Source organism: Sebastes fasciatus, chromosome 9, assembly GCF_043250625.1.
Source record: "Sebastes fasciatus isolate fSebFas1 chromosome 9, fSebFas1.pri, whole genome shotgun sequence".
Classification (NCBI taxonomy): Eukaryota; Metazoa; Chordata; class Actinopteri; order Perciformes; family Sebastidae; genus Sebastes; species Sebastes fasciatus.
In genome coordinates, this window is record NC_133803.1 from 2,162,649 (window position 1) to 2,171,524 (window position 8,876).

The window sequence follows — 8,876 nt, forward strand, 5'->3', positions numbered from 1 at the left end:
TGGCAAGTGCCCTATTTGATACTTCAAGGTTGTTGTCAATATCATGTTGGTTCTTACACATATACATTTAGTTAAGATGCATAGAAAATCCCCATATTCACAAGAGAAAATCCCCATATTGGCAGTATTCAGACTGTAGTTGATAAAGGTATGATGATAAGATTAGAGGAAGAGAATTACAACAAGCTGAGTTAACGTCTAGGAGTAAAAGGTACCAGTAATGTGCGTGCATGCAAGCAATTCTAGGCTTTGCCCCTAGAGGGTGCCAGGTTAAAAGATATTTTGATGAAAGACAGAGAGAACTTTGTAAAAAGAAAAGAAAAATCAGAAACATACCTTTGCTGCACTCTGTTTTGAGCAGAATGGATTCTTCACTCACCTTTGTATATAAATGGCTTTTTGAAATCCAGGTGGCTTTGTCCCAGAAGACGTGGTGGTGTCTGCTGAGAAAACAGAGAAAAAACTATTTCAGGGCCGAGTTCAGGAGAGTCAACACATGATGAACTAGTGTTTTCCATAAACTCCTATTTATGGTGAGTCCCACGGAGGTGGCATGGCAGTTGGAGAGACTCTCTCGTAAACTGACAAATCACAGCTTTTATCAGCGACCATGAGCAAAACAGCAAATTATTTCATTTACATTTTTTTTTTAAATTTCTCTACAAGGCATAAAGAAATGAACATTCTATATCTAACCACTAAGTTTACATGATGTGTCTGTCAAACCCACACATTTCCTCAGTGCTCCGAACTTCATCAAGCAGAAGTGTGTGCACATACATAAATTGTAACATTGCTGCTAACTGTTCATTTTTAAAATAGCTTTGTTTTAAGGTACATGCGTAATAGGATTGTAATAGGATTGTAATAGGATTGTTATTAGGGCTGTAATAGGGCTGTATTAGGGCTGTAATAGGGCTGTAATAGGGCTGTAATAGGATTGTAATAGGGCTGTAATAGGGCCGTATTAGGGCTGTAATAGGGCTGTAATAGGGCTGTAATAGGGCTCTATTAGGGCTGTAATAGGATTGTAATAGGGCTGTATTAGGGCTGTAATAGGATTGTAATAGGGCTGTAATAGGGCTGTAACAGGGCTGTAATAGGGCTGTAATAGGGCTGTAACAGGGCTGTAACAGGGCTGTAATAGGGCTGTAATAGGGCTGTATTAGGGCTGTAATAGGATTGTAATAGGGCTGTATTAGGGCTGTAATAGGATTGTAATAGGGCTGTAATAAGGCTGTAATAGGGCTGTAATAGGACTGTAATAGGGCTGTAATAGGACTGTAATAGGGCTGTAACAGGGCTGTAATAGGGCTGTAATAGGGCTGTAACAGGGCTGTAACAGGGCTGTAATAGGGCTGTAATAGGGATGTAATAGGGCTGTCAAAATTAACGCGATAATGCATTAACGCAAATTTGTATCAATACAGTAATTTCTTTAACGTATTAACAAAATTAATCTTTCAGATGTTGTAGCGGGCAACGTTTTAAAGCTAGAATGAAGATGCTGCCATTATATTAAAATAGAAAACCTAAAGAATCCATTAGTATCAACCATACTAGCTTGTTGCGAAATAACGGCTAAATAACGCTCCAAACTTAGACTAGATTTTGGCAAGGAAAAACTGGCATGGACATTTTTAAAAGGGTCCCTTGACCTCTGACCTCCAGATATATGATAATCACATGCAGTTTGGGGCAAGTCATAGTCAAGTCAGCACACTGACACACTGACAGCTGTTGTTGCCTGTTGGGCTGCAGTTTGACATGTTATGATTTGAGCATATTGTTTTATGCTAAATGCAGTACCTGTGAGGGTTTCTGGACAATATCTGTCATTGTTTTGTGTTGTTAATTGATTTCCAATAATATATATATATATACATATATATATATATATATAAATACAGTATATGTTTGCATAAAGCAGCATATTTGTCCACTCCCATGTTGATAAGAGTATAAAAAACTTGACAAATCTCCCTTTAAGGTATATTTTGAACATATAAAAAATGTGCCATTTGTTTGCGATTAATAACAATTAACTAAGGACAATCATGCAATTAATCTTGATTAAATACTTTAATCGATCAAAAAGCCCTAATGCGTAATCATTTCAGTCTGGTAAATCAGCGTAACTTTGCCTCACATGTTGACCTAATGTGTTAAAAGTAACATCTCTCTTGTGTTTAAAACATTTGCCACTGAGAGGTGCTGTGGAGTCCTCATTAACTGGGCGTGCAGTCAGAAAGGCATTTTGTTGCCAACCTCCACCCTCACAGGGTGCCTATATATAGGGCTGTTAATATCCAAACATAAGACTACTTATAGAGGACATTATATTTTGCCAGGTCACTACTGTAATTAAGAATCTGTTCTTAATTTAACTGCTTAAAAAATATCAAATCAAATAATTGAACTCAGCTTCTGGAATGTTTCTATTTCAAAATGTATTAAAAACACCATGTACAGTAGTCTGCATGGTACTTATGTATGAAATCATTATTATTATTTCTAGTAACAGAAATAGAAGTACAGATCATTTATGTAATGCCTCACTTCTCTTGATGTTGCGTCAATCCTAACTGTCTCCCTCTTTCTCTTCTTTCTAATACTTGTTCGGCACTCCATTTGCCAGTGAATTCATCGCCCCAGAGGCATGGTAGCTTGTGGAGGAGGTATAGAAACAGGAAGATTGCAACATTGAAAATCTTTCACTTACTATAAGCTGACTGTGTCATCTATATGTATGAAGTGATCATACAGCAGATGATGGAAAACCTGCTCTAGATTTTGGATTCAAGAGGACTTTGAAGATGCATCTAGAGACTTCTTATATACAGTCTATGCTCGAGACCTCTCATTGTGAGAGGAGGCTGGAAAAGACCACGTATAAAATAAGGCAAATCTGAACCAAATGTAAGTGAAACATTTATGATAAACAAAACCACTGATGTTGGGCAATTGCTTAGATGCCTGGCTGTCAAAATATACCACTTTCCTATTTACAGTGCAAAACTCAATAATGAGTTGTACAGATCCACAGATATACCGTAGATCAGAAAGTTACATTTTGCATTTAAATAGAAGAACTACACTTAAACTCAGTCAGGAAATACTCAAAAACAACAACAACAAAAGCTGCAGAGTATAGCTAGCAGGCAGTCACATGTTCTATCTTCGTTTCATTTCACCAGTACGAACCAGACCAACTGCCAGACAAAGTCCTGTCAGATTCAGCAGAGCCTTCAGAGTCCCAACTTTAAGCTCATTTTGAAAAATGTTCTTAACCGATAACCGACCCTCATTAACCAATTATTAACCGTTAACCGACAAGAGTTGTGCCTCTCATGCAGCGGTGTACCAGCTGCAGGAGCACAACAGATATTGGTTGACGGGAGTCTCCAGTTCACCGTCCGGGAGCGTTAACTTAGCAGCTACGATGCTGCGTGTAGTGTCGCGGACATGCAGCCACTTTCCCAGTAAAAGTCTCCACCGCACATTTAGTTTAGTTTAGCAGGTTGTCAGCTGTGGGTCTGCCCGGATTAACTTTAGTGAGTGGCCAACAGACAGTGTGTGTGTTTGTGCTACGTTAGCAGCTCTAGCATTGCCGGAGGCTTCATGTTCGCCGCCGCACACGTAGTCTGAGTAACTTTAGTGAGTTTCCAACAGACTGTGTGTGTGTGTTGGTGGTGAGTGTGAGGTTGTTGGTGGTGTTCTAGCTGTGATCGTAGGTGTAGCAGTGTGTGGACAGTTTATTTGTCGGTGAATAAATGCTACTAAACTACAACTCCTCCACTCCGCTCAAGAGAGCTGGAGAGACCGGAGCCAACTTCCTGTATCCTGCAACTCCGGCTCCGCCTCTTAAGGTGGGCTGTTAAGGTGGACCAGCTTTTCTCCTTAAAGAGACGAGCCGCTCCTCTGAGCCGCTCAGCTTTTGAGTTAATTATTAATATTTCTTTTAACCGTTTTAACCGATAGCGTTAATCGGTTAAAATGCTTAATGTCTGTTAACGGTTAAACGGTTAATTATGGACATCCCTAGTGGACATTCATAAAAACCTGAAGCTCACAGAGGAACCCCTGCATTATGTTGCATGCATGTTTAACTGGCGATCATGTTCTCACAAAATTGATAATGCAATATAATTTACACAATACAGTTTATGAAACTGCAGTGAAACTCGCTAAACTCTTTTGATCAAACAAATACTGATGGTTTATAGTCTACTCTCAATCAGTATGTTATACTCTACACCGATCAGCCATAACATCCAGACCACTGACAGGTGAAGTGAATAACATGGATTATCCGGTTACCATGGCACCTGGCAGTGGGGGGGATATATTAGACAGCAAGTGAACATTTTGAACTTTGAACTTTGTGTTGGAAGCAGAACAAATGGGCCAGCGTAAGGATGTGAACGACTTTGACAACGAGGGCCAGATAGTGCTGGCTAGACGACCGGGTCAGAGCATCTCCAGAACTTCAGCTCTTGTGGGATGTTCCCGGTCTGCAGTGGTCAGGACCTACCAAAAGTGGTCCAAGGAAGGAAAACCGGTGAACCGGTGACAGGGTCAGAACCGAGGCTCATTGATGCACGTGGGGAGCGAAGGCTGGCCCGTGTTGTCTGATCCAATAGAAGAGCTACTGGAGCGCAAACTGCTGAACAAGTTAATGCTGGTTCCGATAGAAAGTCGTCACACAGTGCATCTCAGTTTGTTGCGTATGGGGCTGCGTAGCCGCAGATCGGTCAGGGTGCCCATGCTGTCCTCATGTTATGGCTGATCGGTGTATATGTTAACCAGTGGTGGATGAAGTATCTGAAAGCCACACTTGAGTAAAAGTACAGATATCTAATCAGAAAATGACTTTTGTAGAAGTTTAAGTCACCTAATAGAATATTACCTGAGTCAAAGTCTTAAAGTGTTTCATATTTACTTGCTTAGGTATCAAAAGTAATTTTCTGATATCAATTGTACTTAAGTATTGAAAGTAAAAGTACAAGGAAATGCTGTTAATAAAAACAAGTCAAGTTTATTCACCTTAACATGTACACCACCTTAGAAATGGAGGCTACATTACACTTGAAAAAAACAAAGTCTTCACAACCTAAAGGATTTAAGGAGCAGAATCCAGTTTCCTTCCCTTGTAGTCACATGTAGCAAGTAGCATGTTGCATGATCTGACATGCAGCCAGCCTGGACTTGAGCGGAAATCATGCCCATCACATTTTTCTTTTTTTTTTTTTTACCTTTATTTCTTCAGGGGAGATTCACTGAGAGCACATCACATCACATTCACACATTTACACCTGGAACCTGCAACCATGCAACAACCACAGTCTGTTCTGCTGGCCACTGAGCAGCTCCACTGAAGCAGTTGGGGTTAAGGGCATTGCTCAAGGGCACCTCAGTGGTGGTAATGAGGGAGGGGCAAACACTGCTTTTTCACTTTCACTTTCCCCACTCAGATTTATAGACCTTCCGGTCACGAGCTTGCTTCTCTTACTTTTAGGCCAGCACTGCCCAAATGTAACTGTTTTGTGTTTTGTAAGATATAACTTGCAAGCTAGGACCACTGACTGGCCAAACTATGGAAGTTTTTATTGGACTTTATTAGTTGTAATCCACAGAAGACAATCCACAAATGAGTACCTTGATTTCCAAATATGTATGTATGTATTTTTGTATTTGTGTTGTGTAAAGTCACATCCATAAAAATACAGGGCGATTTGCAAATACGCATAATGTACTCTGTAAATACGTATTTTAAGGTTTACATGTAAAGTGATATATACGCATTTGTGCATCTATTTCTACATGTGAAATGATATTTGCGCATTTGCAGATCGCTTCCTGTGGAATTATAGGCCACATGACATTTGTAACTTTCCTCCTGTTTGTTTACGTAATTTTGTCCTATTCATACCACAGCAGATCTGTAGATAATAGTTGTAATCCTAAGAAGACAATTCACAAATATGTACCATGATCTGCAAATATTTCACTACCCACAAACGTATTTTTGTATTTGTGTTGTGTAAAGTCACATCCACAAAAATACAGGGCGATTTGCAAATACACATAACTTACTCTGTAAATACGTATTTTAAGGTTTACATGTAAAGTGATATATAAGCATTTGTTGCATCTGTTTCGATACGTGGATTGATATTTGCGCATTTGCAGATCGCTTCCTGTGCATTTATGGCCTACGTGACATTTGCAACTTCCCTCCTGTTTGTTTACGTAATTTTGTCCAATTAGTACCGCAAAGATCTGTAGAAACAATCTGTAAGTAAGAGGTGCATTTACTAGTTCCACCAGGAGGGGGCGACATCCCCTCACATGAGCTGACGGAACTACAGTCTAAAGCTATAGCAGTAGAGTCTAAGGAGACAACCAACAGCCTGGCTTCTGGAGGTGAAAGACGACGTGGAATATCTTTATTTAACGTGAGCCAGCGTCAGTGACTAAATCAGTTTGATTGCATTGTTTTCTATTAGAATGAGCTGGCCGCGAGAGACGAAGCACTGCACAGCGTGCGTGTTTTGTCAGACTTCCTGTTTCTATTTATTCCTTATTCCAAAAGATGAAGAACAGCTGATTGGTGAAATTGAAATGATATAAATATATATTAATGATGTTATTTGAGGGATATTTAACGGTGTGGAGACAGAGCGTAAACAAACAGGAGGAAAGTTACAAATGTCACGTAAATGCCCGTAAATCCAGAGGAAGCGATCTGCAAATGCGCAAATATCTTTCCATGTGTAGAAATAGATGCACAAATGCGTATATATCACTTTACATTACAAACCTTTAAATACGTATTTACAGAGTAAGTTATGTGTATTTGCAAATTGCCCTGTATTGTTGTGGATGTGACTTTACACAACACAAATACAAAAATACATGTTTGTGGATAGTGAAATATTTGCAGATCATGGTACACATTTGTGGAATGTCTTCTGTGGATTACAACTAATAAAGTCCAATAAAAACTTCTATACCAAACCTGCTTGCTTGCAATAGTAACGAAGATGCTTAGTATCGGAGTAAAAGTACACATTTTATTTAGTAAATGTAGTGGAGTAAAAGGGAAAGTTAACAGAAATATAAAAACTCAAGTAAAGTACAGATCCTCCCAAAAATACTTAAGTACTGTAACCGAGTATTATTACTTTGTTAAATTACGCCACTGATGTTTTCTGGAACTGAATTCCTTCTCTATGATCTATATAGCCTGCACTTTAATATGTTATTGTTGGTTGCAAAAAGCAGAATTATTACAATCTTGAATTAAGAATAAATGGATAAAAACTGATGCTCCAATATGACATTTCAGCAGTCTACGGTAAGATATGAGATGATTAAACTATCAAGCCCAAATTTCATTTATTTTTATTAAACTTCATAAAGATACACAGAATTTTTCAATTACTATAGTGTGGTAGAAGACATAGCTACCATTGAGGTTACGGAGGACATTGTCCCGTTTAAACCACGCTGGCTGACCTGCAACGAATCCTGGTTGAGGAATGGAACGCCATCCCACAGCAACGTGTGACGAGGTTGGTGACCAGCATGAGGAGGAGGTGCCAGGCTGTTGTGGCTGCGTATGGATCTTCCACCGCTACTGAGGCTCCTGACGGTGTATTAAATGAATAAAGTGTAAAATAGCCAATATGTCTTGTGTGTTCCTTGTTACTGATAGAGAGTTCAATCATCCAATCCACCAAACAACTCAAAACAAGAGTCAACACCAACAGGAGAATACACTGTTTACCATTAACGGAGCATTTTTGCAAATTTTTCTTGGGCGCTTCCCACATAATGAGCTGTGCTGCTCATCCCACAAATGCATGATCCTTACAAGTTGGACATCATTGTGAAGGTAAATAAACAGGCTTTCCAACCATGTAAAATACAATGACCATTAGCATTGTAACAACAGAGAAATAATCCACCAAACACAAGTTTCCAAACTTTTTTTTCCGAGTTTATTTGGGGGTATTATCAACCTAAGGAGAAGTGACTATTTTTTTAAAAATATTAAGAGATTTAATATTTTTCCATCAGAATTTTATATCCTGGCATTGTGGAGAAGGCTTTGAAACAACATCTACACCATTGTGTCTAAGGAATCATGCTGTTTTTGGTGGCTTGTCAACATGTTTTCTTTATTTTTGGGACGACGGGGCTGGGGGAGGGTTGCGGTGAGGGACTTTGGACTCATGACTTCAGTATTTCTAAAATCCTGGCTACCACCCAAAACTTATAGAATTTTTTTCCGTGCATTCATGCTGCAGTTGTTGAAACACTCTCCACAAGAGCACCATCACAGAGGATGCTGCAGGACAAGACATGCATGGTCCTTAATGGTTATCGGCCTTTGGATGCTCTCCAGTACTTGTTCATGTGTTTGCACGAGCTGTTTTAGCCATGCAAACATTATTAAAGTATCTGACAGCTCTGTCTCCACATGTCCATCATGTCCTGTCCCATGATGCTTCAGAGAAACTGAAAATGTGATGATCTAGTGTCAGGTTAGAGTAATGTAGGGAGCTAACCCTCTCTTTGAAACACAAAACTGACATGGCCTTAATATAAACACATATGCTTAACCTTAAACTTGCACTGTGCACTTGTGTGTACCCCAAACACACCCCAGAGTCCTTTGAGGTTATCGTATAGCTGAGTTCTGTTCCCCTTGCTCTTTGCTACTAAATATAGGCTTCTGAACCATCTGTGAGAATGATTTTGTTCCCTTAATATCCCCATCAGCACTTTCAGCTAGCCAAGAGAGACTTCTGCCCCCCCCCCCTCCCCCAATCCTTATTCATACTCCTAACCTCAACCTCCTCCTCCTC